The 11,693-nt window shown below is 40.1% G+C and overlaps 1 long non-coding RNA gene across 1 annotated transcript in view; it reads left to right on the forward strand.

Moving 5' to 3' along the window:
• Positions 1 to 11,349, forward strand: part of LOC135454204 (uncharacterized) — a 53,737-nt gene extending 42,388 nt beyond the window's left edge. The window contains exons 3-5 of the long non-coding RNA XR_010442037.1: positions 7,592 to 7,687; positions 9,384 to 9,438; positions 11,115 to 11,349. This is a non-coding gene — a long non-coding RNA (uncharacterized LOC135454204). The remainder of the gene's footprint in view (positions 1 to 7,591; positions 7,688 to 9,383; positions 9,439 to 11,114) is intronic.
• The last annotated feature ends 344 nt before the right edge of the window (positions 11,350 to 11,693 follow it).

The raw sequence follows: 11,693 nt of genomic DNA on the forward strand, positions 1-11,693 counted from the left end.
CAGGGACGCGGTGTGCTCTCACACAGCTGAGCAGACAGCAGGAGATGTGAGGCAGCAGGAGCCATTGTTGTATTCAAACTGGAGAGCCTGCAGGCTGGGATATCATTCTGCAGCTCCCCAGCACTGCCAGCTTAGGCAGTCAGAGGGCAGGAGGGAACACCCCTGAGGAAGATCCATAACTTCCTTTAGGGTCTGTCTCGTACTGAGCACTCTCTAGCACATCATTAACAGCCTTCCTTCACTACAGGATCTTAGTGATTAAAACCTCTTTAATTACATAAGGCCTCTTGAGAAATATTATCTCAAAAATTAGCAAAGAACATCGGAAACTGAGTTACCTAGGCAGCTGAAAGGGTTTTTTAAAATCAATCTAAGTAAGCAGTTAGCGACCAGTTAAAAGTGGAAATAACCTTTTGTCAAATGTGATATTTTTAAGATTTCAAATTACTGACTAATCATCACTAATTAAGATGTTAACAGAGCAAGAGCATCTGGATGCTTGTTTCTGTGCCTGAACTTTTCCAAAGATGTAGCTGATGTGTATTTTTCCTGCATTGTTTTTAATTTCTAATTTTTTCTCCAATCTGACAATCAACAAATCTAAAAAATATTGGTCCTAGGAGTTGAAAAAATCTTGTACTATTGCTTTTCACTTTTCATCTTTTGTTGGAGATTGGTTTTTCAGAACATCTTATTAATTTCAGGTGTAGGTAAAACATTGACAAGTGTATGGGTTTTGGGTATTTTGAAGGCTTTTTTTTAAAGTGCCATGTCCTTATTAGTAGACCTTCATGCTAAGCCAGATGACATTTAGAAAGGTTTGCATCACGTCTTTCTGGCCCAGTGATAAAATTAGAGAATCCCGAGGAAGAAAATAGTTATGGAACTATAAAAGCATCTGTATCTTCTCTGAAATAAGAGATCACCAACTTTCTGGAAATAGAGATAAGTGCAGTGACCAAATCACTTGACAGGTTTATTGGGTCCAACTCAGTAGTACATGTCCTCAGTACCATTGTTAGATGCTTTGAAATCTTATTAATATTATTATTTGTCTGAAAAAAAGAGCTTATATTCCTGTACTTGATGGACTGTCCAAGAAGGAGAAAAAGATGCAGCAGGCAAGTGGTTTGAAGGCACTCAAAGGTATTTATTGGAGCAGGATCCTGTTTGTGTGATGTGAATGTAGACAGAAAAGTGTGTGCAAAGAGCATCCTGCCCGTAGGTTGTGATGAAGATGTTAAAAACAAAGTGGGAATTTGAAAGGGCACAGCTGCTGGCTACTGGAGCTACAACCAAAGGTTTGTCAGAAAGCCATTCAGGGCTGAGGCTTAACCCAGCTGCAGTGCAGAATGTCCCTGTGAGCGTGGCTGGGAGCTCGTTCTGTCACTGCCTTGGATGGTGTCACTGCAGGGGGGCTTCCCTCTTCTCCCTGGATGTTGTTGTGAGCATCCTCTCCCATGTTCACTGCACTCTGCAGTAGTGGTGCCTTCCCCTGTGAGGAGCAGAGCCTGCTGAGAATCAGCACATCCATGGAACAAGTGGGATCCTGCAGTGAAGGATCTGAGCCCAGAGAGGAGGCACTGACACCCTGCAGTTCCCCACAGCAAGTTTCTCTCACTTGTACCAACTGGTTCAACCACATCTAGGAGCATAACAAAGGTTTCCAAACACTGATGTGAAGGGAATTGGTTTGATAGACAAACACTTGCAACAAATTGTATTTTTTTTCCTAGAATTTGCTATTTTTCTGCTTTGTATTTTAGCTGCACACAAGAAGTATAACCTACAGTGCAAAATGGTTACTACTCTTTTTTATGCTTCATCTTCTCAGCTATTTTTTCCTCATACCTTTAACTGAGAGAGGCCACAATTTATACTATGGGATTTGCTTCTCTTTGTTTTTTCTTCACTTCTTTTTTAGGGGCCTAACCCATTCATGTGTATGCAGTAAAACTTTATCCCTTTCCAAAGAACAAGTCTTCATTTTAAAAAGAGTAAGAGTTTGTACTTGCTTAGCCACTGTAATATTAACTTTGCAGTACTTTATAGGTACCAGTTAATTAAGTTCTGCAGAAGTGCTGTTGCAGCATAGGCAGGGACAGGTGAATTGATAAACAGAGTGGAAGCATGGTTTCCCTAAATTCCTAATGGGATGAAGCCAGCCTTGTGATGGTTTTTTTAGCCCCTTTATAGAGGTTTATGCAATTTAAAATTCTCCTGTTCAGTGTTCCATTTTTCTAGCAGGTACAAGAGAGGATTGCAATGCACATCATAGAGGTGATCACTGAATTTGTGAGAGACTCAGTTATAACCACATTTCCTTTACCTCTTCTTGATTGGTCCCTTTGACTTTCTAAGTTTAGCTTCATGTTTCTTTTGTGCTTCAGTACTATAAATATCCCTACTGCTAAATTGCTCTATTTTCTAAAATCATATCTAGATAGATCCTTTCTCTTGGTGTTATCAATTTATCCACATCTGGTGTTCTCCTGGCTGAGTTTGTGTACTCTACTTGCTTACAAGGAATTATTAAAGCCGCAGTTCATGGTGAACTGTCTGTTTATGGTGCAAGGAAGTCACATGTAAAGAAATGTGGACTGGATTGTGTACAGTTGTGGAGAGACACATGCATACATTTACATACATTAAGTACAAAGATGTAAAACAGAATATCTGCAGAATTCTGAGTCCTTAGAATAATTCATAGTTTCGCTACATTTCTCGGTATTATTAATTCAGCTGCAGGGAGATATGACTGTGGTAAGGTTAGATTTTCTTCTTCAGAATTCTTCTTTAACATATTATTTTTACATGATTTATGGGTAATGTGAAAAGCCCATCAGGACCCATCAGAAAAGTGCCAAACCTCCAACTTCCTTTCTGTTTTATTCAATAGAGCACTAGCTTTAGAGCTAATGAGTATGATCTTGGTCTTGCCCTAGTAATAAAATGTAAAACCACCACAAAGCTGTTTGAGGGTGTGTTTAAGATCCATGTCATTTTCACTGAAAATTAAAAGCAACAAAGGCATATAAATGTTTTAGGTCCATGAATTAAGGTCAATTTGTGCTTTGCATTAAATATATATCAATATTTTCTAAGACGTCAGAAGAGAAAGGGTCATGTTCACTGTGAGACCAAAATGAAGCACAATTACCATCTCCATTCTCATTGCAAGGTTTATAATTAATGCTTTATTTAAATTACAGTTTGCTTAAAAATAAAATTACAAATTCCTTGATATTGTTCCTTAGAAAAACTGCCTTCCTGAAGCTCTCCATTGGACATTATGTGCACTTTTTTGATCTCTGGATTGGGAATACATTTGAAGATAAATTTTGTCAGCCATCAGCAGATAAAGATTTGCATTAGGACAAGAACTTACCCTGGAATTTTCAAGATAATTAAATTTTAGATCCAATTTCTGCCTCAGAAACTATAATTTATCAATTATGCCATATTAAAATTCAGGGCTGAAAATAAAATTAAGCCAGAAAGCAAAAAATGGCAATTTGCTGCAATTTGTGAATCAGGTCCACCTCCTGTTTACCCTGAACTTTGAGATTTATATATTCCAAATAAGTTTTTCACAGTTTAAAAATCTCAGATGAGGAGGTAGTTTTGAAATTTGCTTTCTGACAGGCCTTAGGACATGTAAGTCATTCCCCTTCTCTGTGCTAGTCCCCACCAAGCACTTCCTTCTCTGACCTTGTTGACTCTGGTAAAACTGAATAGGATGAGCAGAGTTTGGCTGTGTTACATCTTCTACTTTTATTTTCAAATGTCAATCAAGCTTTCTAGATCCATAATCTTCTGAAAGAAATAATATTCCTGAAGCTAAAAGATGAGGAGAAAAATTAAAACACCCAAGCAGAAGATTTACCTACTCATGAAAGTCTTGGCAAATACATAATAAAAATTTGTGTACATGTAAGTAAAACTCAACACAGTCTTAAACAACAATGAAGCAATTGACCTTTTGTTAAAAAATTTGTATCAGCTCTGTCTGGATCCATAAACAAAGCCTTGATCCAGTGGAATTGGATGAGCAATTGTTAAAGATGGTACTTGAATCAATATACCTATACTTAAATATCTGCAATCTGATTAATCTAAGTCATAAATATGAGCTGTAAGTTCCAGTGGGCTGCTTGTCAAATAACTGATAATTCTAGAGCCAGTCTCAGGTATAAACCACAATGGAAAAAGAGTCTTGGAATATTTCAAGTTTCAGTCTTTGATTCATACTGTGTCTAAAGCTGGATGGATTTGTGGTTTGTAATTAAATGAAAATAATTTCAGTTTTTCACTATGATTGATTTTTAAGCTCCTTTAGGGAGAGAACAAACTTCCTTTCTGTCTTCATGACAATGTTTACTTCAATGGGACTCTGCTTCAGCCTAAAAGGAAGAGTCATAGTAGAAGTTTCTGTGGTGTTTTTGGTGAAGGTAATTCATAATGCATTTGTTCCAGAACTGCTAAGAATTTAAATAACTAAATTAAGAATAGCAATCTTTTACCACCCACAAGACACATCAGAAAATCCCAAGTACTCTTTTGCATGGATCTTTCCTGATCAAACATGGGTGGATAGCCCTGTGATTAATTAATATTGAAAAAATCAGCTGACTGAATACTTAAAAGCAGAGGTTTACAAATACAGCTACTTTCTAAATACAGTTTCCTCATACTTGCTAAGCTATGTTCTATTTCCCCCCTTCTTTTTTTTATAATAACTTTTAGGAGCACTCCAGTCACATCAGTGACAAAACAGACATCAGGCAACCAGCAGCTATCCATTAGAGTCACATCTGGTAGGTTTGACTGACACTCAGTAGCACTGATTAACCACAGAATAACATGCCAGAAATGTAACAGGAGATGTCACTTCTGCCTGATACCAATCAATCACTCACTCTCCGCAAGCACAAATGCACATTCACAGTGGAATGAGTTTGACCCACACTCTTATCAGAATAATAGAGAGAAACTCTTGCCAGACTTCTGGATGGGAAAAATGAAGGAGTACAAGGCAAATGGCAGGAAGCAGATTCACAGATGGGAATTCACGTTGTTGAATGGCACCATGGCATAAGACCGTGAGAACCAGACAGTTCCCCATATTGTGGAAGGTGTGTTCAATCCAAGGATTGCCAGAAATCCAGTTACAGAGCTGAAATATGTAAAATAATATAGCAAAATCCTGTTGCAGCATTTTGACAGCTCAGTGCTCTAAAGATCACTTTCCCACCAATTGAGGAGATAAACTATTGCAATGCTTGCAGCAAAAAGCAAGGGTCTTAGAAACTGAGAGCTTCTTCTTGGCCTAGATTAAGTAGGGCAGTTAAGCATGTGCTAAGAGTCTGCCACTGATGTTTTCGTTGACTCAGCATATTTAAGTTCCTTTAAATGAACATGTTTATGTGCTCTGAGTCTCTTTATCCCTGTGGCTTCAGTATTTCAGCTCTCAAGCTATCTTCATTTAGTGCAGGCCAGATTCCACCTCGCTGGCCAGTCATTCCTAAGGGAATACCCCTGCTCCTGCAGCTTGAGGCACCACTGAATTTGGTTCCAGTTTCTTTGTGTTTGGTGTCTTGCCAGGCTCCATGGCATGATGTTGGGGTTATTTGAATAAATCATAGGGAGTTGGGAGCACAGAGACAATTTTCCAATCCTCTTACAAAATGCAACAGTAAATATAAAAGCATCCTGTGTCTCCAGTTCATTTAGGCTGTTCCACATGGCCTCCAGTGCAGGCCCTGGCAACACAGTCCAAAATCTAACAAACATTGAAGCAGAGAGACTGTACAAGGAAAGACAACCCTCTGGATTCCCCAAAACTGACCTTGATGCTTACATCCTTTGAATCTCTACTGCTCTATAATATTTTTTAGACTTTTGTATACCAGAGAGGAAGATTTTCTAGCTTGTATTTTTTGAGACAGCTGTGTGTCCCAGCTGTTTTAACAGATACATTGTACAGTAACACAAACTTTTCTATTACAGCCTGTTAAAGCTATTGCAGCAAAAAATGATTTGCCACAGCCTCCAGTTCTGCCTATATTTCTGCTAGATTGGTGTAAATCAGTGAGGGCCAACTCAAAGCAGGGATGATTTGAATGGGAATAACAACTGAGAACAGAACAGACTTTTACATTGGAAAGAATCAGTCTATCTACAAAGTAAAATACCCATTACATATAATTATTTCCTGAAACAAAAAATTGATTTGGTATCTAATATAGAGCTTGCATAGTATTTCAGAAGAAATGACTGTGCAACAATCTTCTTTGAAGGAGATGGCTTTCTGAGAGCAAGCCGTGTGCATAATGCCCCCTAATAAGAGATGAATCTGATTGAAAATAACTGTGCAGATAATCTCATTCCATTTTTAAAAGCACTAAGCTCTGTGTGATTGGCACAATTGCATTAATAATTTATAGCCATTGGGAATTGTTGGTTTCTGCCTTTTTTGGGAGTGTGAATCACGAATGATTGCTCATTTTAACAATATTGAAAAAGATTGTAGAAGTAAAGCTGAAGGGAGGAAATGTGCTGACAGAATGTGCAATAATTGTGTTGGCCAGCCTGGCTCCTGGAGCTGGCTATCAAACATGCTTTTGCTACTCAGCTAGTGAGAATCCTTATGTGAGGAAAACATGAGCTCCAGAAACAGTCTCCAGTGGCTGCTATTGTTTGAAAGCGATGAAAACTCCCTATATTGTTTGTATTTTAGATGTGGTATAAAATAAATTCCAAAATGTGCAACTAGGCTTTATTTGGTTTGTTGCAATGTCAAAAAGCTTTAACACTTAAGCTGTCACTGCTGTTCCTGACAGAGCAAAGTAGGACAATCAAAGATGATGCATGAAAGGAGCTCTCTGTGCTTGGCTTGTCTGTTTCCAGCATGCAATAGTATATACTTGTTTATTGAACTTGTTTCTTTGGGGATTGAATGCAGCATGTTTTGCAGAAGGATCAGACCTTAAATACAGGATCAATTAGTATCCTTACCTTTTGAGATATGTGCTCAATACACTTCAGTTTTTAAAGTGTATATATTTCTATACTGTATTATGTACAATTTAGCTGTTTTCTTTAATGCTAAAATATAACTCATGTATTGGAAAATTCATTTTTCTGTCCATACAGAGATACCCAGACTTGGAGATGAACAGCTGGTGACTTCTGATCTATAAAAACAAATTTAATTAGTGTTCATAAACCTTTAAAAACATATCACATTGCTGTACAAGAATCAATTTTAATTAGTCAGAGGTTTCACACATCTCCACTTGTTTAACAAAACGGTATTAATAGAATTTACTGTGCATCTTTTAAACTACAATTTTTAAAAGCCTGAGTCCATTCACTAATGATGAGATTGTGTCTAAGCAAGAGCTTCTGTTTAATGTATTTGGCACAAATTTCTAAGGAAAAACCAGAACATTTACTTCTGACATCTGGTGCAATAGGAATGCTCTCAGAAAGATCTGCAATCAGCTTATCACTAGGAGTAAGACTTAGGCAGAAGAGGCTCTCAGAGATCATGGTTTATGATTTTTCTCTTGCTTGTTTTCCCTCACAGCTGTCTGGACTGCTGCCTTCATTTCTGCTTCCCATCTTTCAGTGGGTGTGAACCAACGTGCTTGGGACAGGTTTTCCCCAGCAGTACTAAACAACGGTGAGTTGTCTGAAAAGCCCAGCCTCAGCCCTGTTTTTCTTGCCAGGTTCCATGGCATGATGTTGGGATAATTTGAATAAATCAAATTATTCCAACATCATGCCATGGAGCCTGGCAAGACACCAAACACAATGTTAACACAGCATTAACATTGTAAGGTGCAGTAACAAGTAAGACTGCCTTGTGTCCAGCTTCCTCAGCCCCTCCATCAGTGTCCAGCACGGCCACTCTCACAGAACCCGGTGGCTCCAAGTGCCCTTCCCAGCAGGGATGCCCAGGCTGGCAGGGGTTGGGGCTTGTTCTTGCTGCTGTTGGGTTTCAGGTCCCAGGAGTGCATGGTTGAGACTCGTGGTGAATCCTCTCAGCTTGGCTGAAGCCAGCACAGGACCCTTCTCAGGTTTTCTCTCCTGAGTTTCCCTGTGGGTATCGATGATATTTTTGCCCCCAATGAGGGGGGAGAGAATGATGCATCCAACTCCATCTTATCAGAAGGCTAATTAATTACTTTATTATACTATATTATTCTATACTATATTACATTATATTACATTACATCTAAACTGAATCTGCCAAGCACTCAACTCTGCACACACTGCCCAGAATCTCGTGACTGTCAGCGACAGTTCCCCCCCCCCCCCCCCACCTGGCCCTGACAGGCCAAGGAAACAAAACACCATCACTGTGGGTAAACAATCTCCATATTGCATTCTACTTTGGCACAAACACAGGCACAGCAAATGAAAAGAATTGTTTTTCCTTTCTCTGAGGTTCAGAGAATGTGAAACCCAGAAATATTCTTGGGAGGAACTGTGCCTTGCTTTTCTCTGTGAAATGTGGCGGCATGCGGGGACTCGGGGCGGAAGAAGCAGAGCTCGACTCCGGGGCAGCCACGGCCCTGCCGCCGGGACGGGCCCTCGGCGGTGCCCGCAGGGAGCTGCCATGGCACTGCGGCCCGTGTGCCTGCCCTGGCCGGGCTCAGAACGGGCTTTCCTCATCCCATCACTCCGGCCCGTGTGCCTGCCCTGGCCGGGCTCACTCAGGCCTTTCCTCACCCCATTGCTCCGGGCCGTGTGCCTGCCCTGGCCGGGCTCACTCAGGCCTTTCCTCACCCCATCGCTCCGGGCCGTGTGCCTGCCCTGGCCGGGCTCACTCAGGCCTTTCCTCACCCCATCACTCCGGGGCTGTGCCTGCCCTGGCCGGGCTCACTCAGGCTTTTCCTCACCCCATCACTCCGGGGCTGTGCCTGCCCTGGCCGGGCTCACTCAGGGCTTTCCTCACCCCATTGCTCCGGGGCTGTGCCTGCCCTGGCCGGGCTCACTCAGGCCTTTCCTCACCCCATCACTCTGGGCTGTGCCTGCCCTGGCCGGGCTCACTCAGGGCTTTCCTCGCCCCCATCGCTCGGGGCACGCTGGGCTGCGCCTTCTGCCGCGGCAGAAATGCTGCTCTGTCGCTTAAAAGCTCCAGCAAGTCAAGAGGGTGATACAATTTACATGACTTCGGGGTTGTGAAATCCTGATGGGATCCTCTCAGCCAGCCTCTCTCCAGCTGGCACTGAAGCACTTCTGAAGATAAATGCTACAATTTTCAAAAGAGCTTGAGGGAGTAGGTGCCTGATCTCCTTGGATTCCTTAGAAAATCCCATTTCTTAAGCTTTTGTAGCATTAAAATATAATGTGTTCCCATTTTTTTTTTCCAGAATAAGGGAAGACTTTGTTTACTGAAAATAAACTTCAAAAGCATAGTATTTTAAGGTATTTTTCTTTTTCTTAATTACAATGCATTTTCCAGTTCTTTTGTAAGTATAGCTATTGGTTTGAAGGAGCCTGCATGGAGGCACTCAGTGAATAGATTGAAAAGATAATCCTATTACGTTCAATCTGTCTGCAGGAGTTACTGTAATTTTATTTTTCTGAGGGGAGGTGTAAGGCTTTTCTATGCGTGTGTGGATATCTGGGTGTAAACCACATGCAGTAATTAGATAAAGTCAGCAATAACAAGAAGAGCTTCCTATTAATAATTTCTTGAGCTATTTTTGGTGTGATTATTTGTGAGAAAATTAGAAAGATCTGAACCTTGAAATCTTAGCAAACTACAGACCTATTCCCTCTACAAAACAAGTAGCAAACCAGAAGATAAGTACAAAATGCAGACTTCTTAGAAAATTACTATGTAGAACTGTCATTCTTGCCACAGGGGAAGTGATTATGACTTGATAAATCTTAATTCCCACTGGATCTTTTAGACTTACGCTATACTCCCTGGGAATTCTTCCCAGCAGCAATGGCTATTTCTTGCCTTTCCTTTCTCCATTCGAAGATGGTCTCATTTGTGACTTTATTGTGACTTCACTATCACATGTTTATTAGCACATTCTACTCTGCATTTTTAAAACAAAAGTGAAAAATCACTGGCAGATCCCAGAGGGATCTGGGGAAATGAGCAAGCAGACCTATAATTACTGATGTTGAATGCTACCTCATTTTCACATTAATTCTGTTGAATAAATCTCCACGTGGAAGCATAGGATCATCTTCAGCATTTTGAATCTGATCTATAGAGACGAGTTATAGACCATTAGCCAATTGTATTTTTTTTTTTCTGAGTAACATACCAGGAAACACCCTACTTTGTAAAAAGTGAGAAGTACCATATACTTATGAAATATTTTTCACATTTTAAGAATTTTTCAGTTACTCTCATATCTTCTCCTCCCTGTATCTGGTGATTTTAATTCAGATCTAGAAGAGCACAATGGCTTTTGCTACCATGTAGGATGCAATGTAAATTATGTAAAAAGGAATATCAGTTTTCTTTGCGGAGCAAGGTCTTATATAGCCTAGGAAAATTACAAGGATTTTTCTACAACATAATCTGAACATGGCATTTATAAACTGTAGTATATTTTATATCACATTATTATTTGTTTTGGTGTAAGTGTAATTTTCTTTTCTTTACCCAGGGTACATATGCCAGAAATTATGAAACTACTTATTGTCATTAGTAATGTGCATTTTATTATCCAGAAGTGAACACCTGAAAGACAGGAACAATAAAAGAGCAGCAAAACATATTTGTTTTAAATGATAGACAAGGAGATTGATGATTCATAAGAGGAACTGTAAGTGTTGATTTTCCAGAAGGGATGGGAACAATTGATTAAGCTACTGTGCTTTTGAATCAGAAAGATGCACTGAGCATAAGCAAGTGTCTCGTTCTTGTGCTTTAACTGCAAACAGGATCATGTATCCCACACTGAGTTAACAAGCCTTTACTGTAGGTGTTTTCATTATTACTATTACATTATAGGCAAGCAATTACATTGAGTATAAAACCTTTTTTACACTTCACTGATTACATTTTTAGTAACAGCTCATGAACAAATTAATCACCTCTTCAGAGAGTGCTCATTAAAAATTGTCTTTTTCAGTGATTCTCGAAGGCTTTTCAAGTTTGTGTAAACAGCGAGTGCGGCTCGCCCCGTGCTGCTGCGCTGCGTGCGGTGCCAGCTGCGCTCTGCGGGCAGGGGGAGCTCCGCGCCGGGGCCCTGCCGGCGCCTCAGAGATGGACGGACAGCGCCGACAGTGTTTAGGGCAATTGTTCCATCAACCCATTTTCTTCTTGCAAAAACTGAGAGCTTTAGATCACTCTTGAGTGTAAGGTCGGATCTGAACCCCATTAAAGGTGTGTTAGCTGCATTTCCTGAGCTCATCTGTTTTGAACCTAATTGTTACTTTTACTTCTACAATTTCTTGTGGTCATGAGGCCCACAGTTTAATCCTGTGTGTTTGAAGAATGAGTTGGGGTTTTTTTCTCTCTTTTTTTCCTTTTTCTTTTTTTTATTTAATAATCTGTTTCATAATTTTAATAGATGAATCCTATTTCTCATAGTACATGAAATGGAGAATTCTTGCTTTTCTAAAAGAGGCATAAGAGAAGCTCCTTCACATGCTGTAATCTCTCTATTCAAATAGACATCATGAATTCAAGGTAAACCCAGTGTCTGGAG

Source organism: Zonotrichia leucophrys, chromosome 14 (genome assembly GCF_028769735.1).
Source record: "Zonotrichia leucophrys gambelii isolate GWCS_2022_RI chromosome 14, RI_Zleu_2.0, whole genome shotgun sequence".
In the NCBI taxonomy this organism is placed as follows: domain Eukaryota; kingdom Metazoa; phylum Chordata; class Aves; order Passeriformes; family Passerellidae; genus Zonotrichia; species Zonotrichia leucophrys.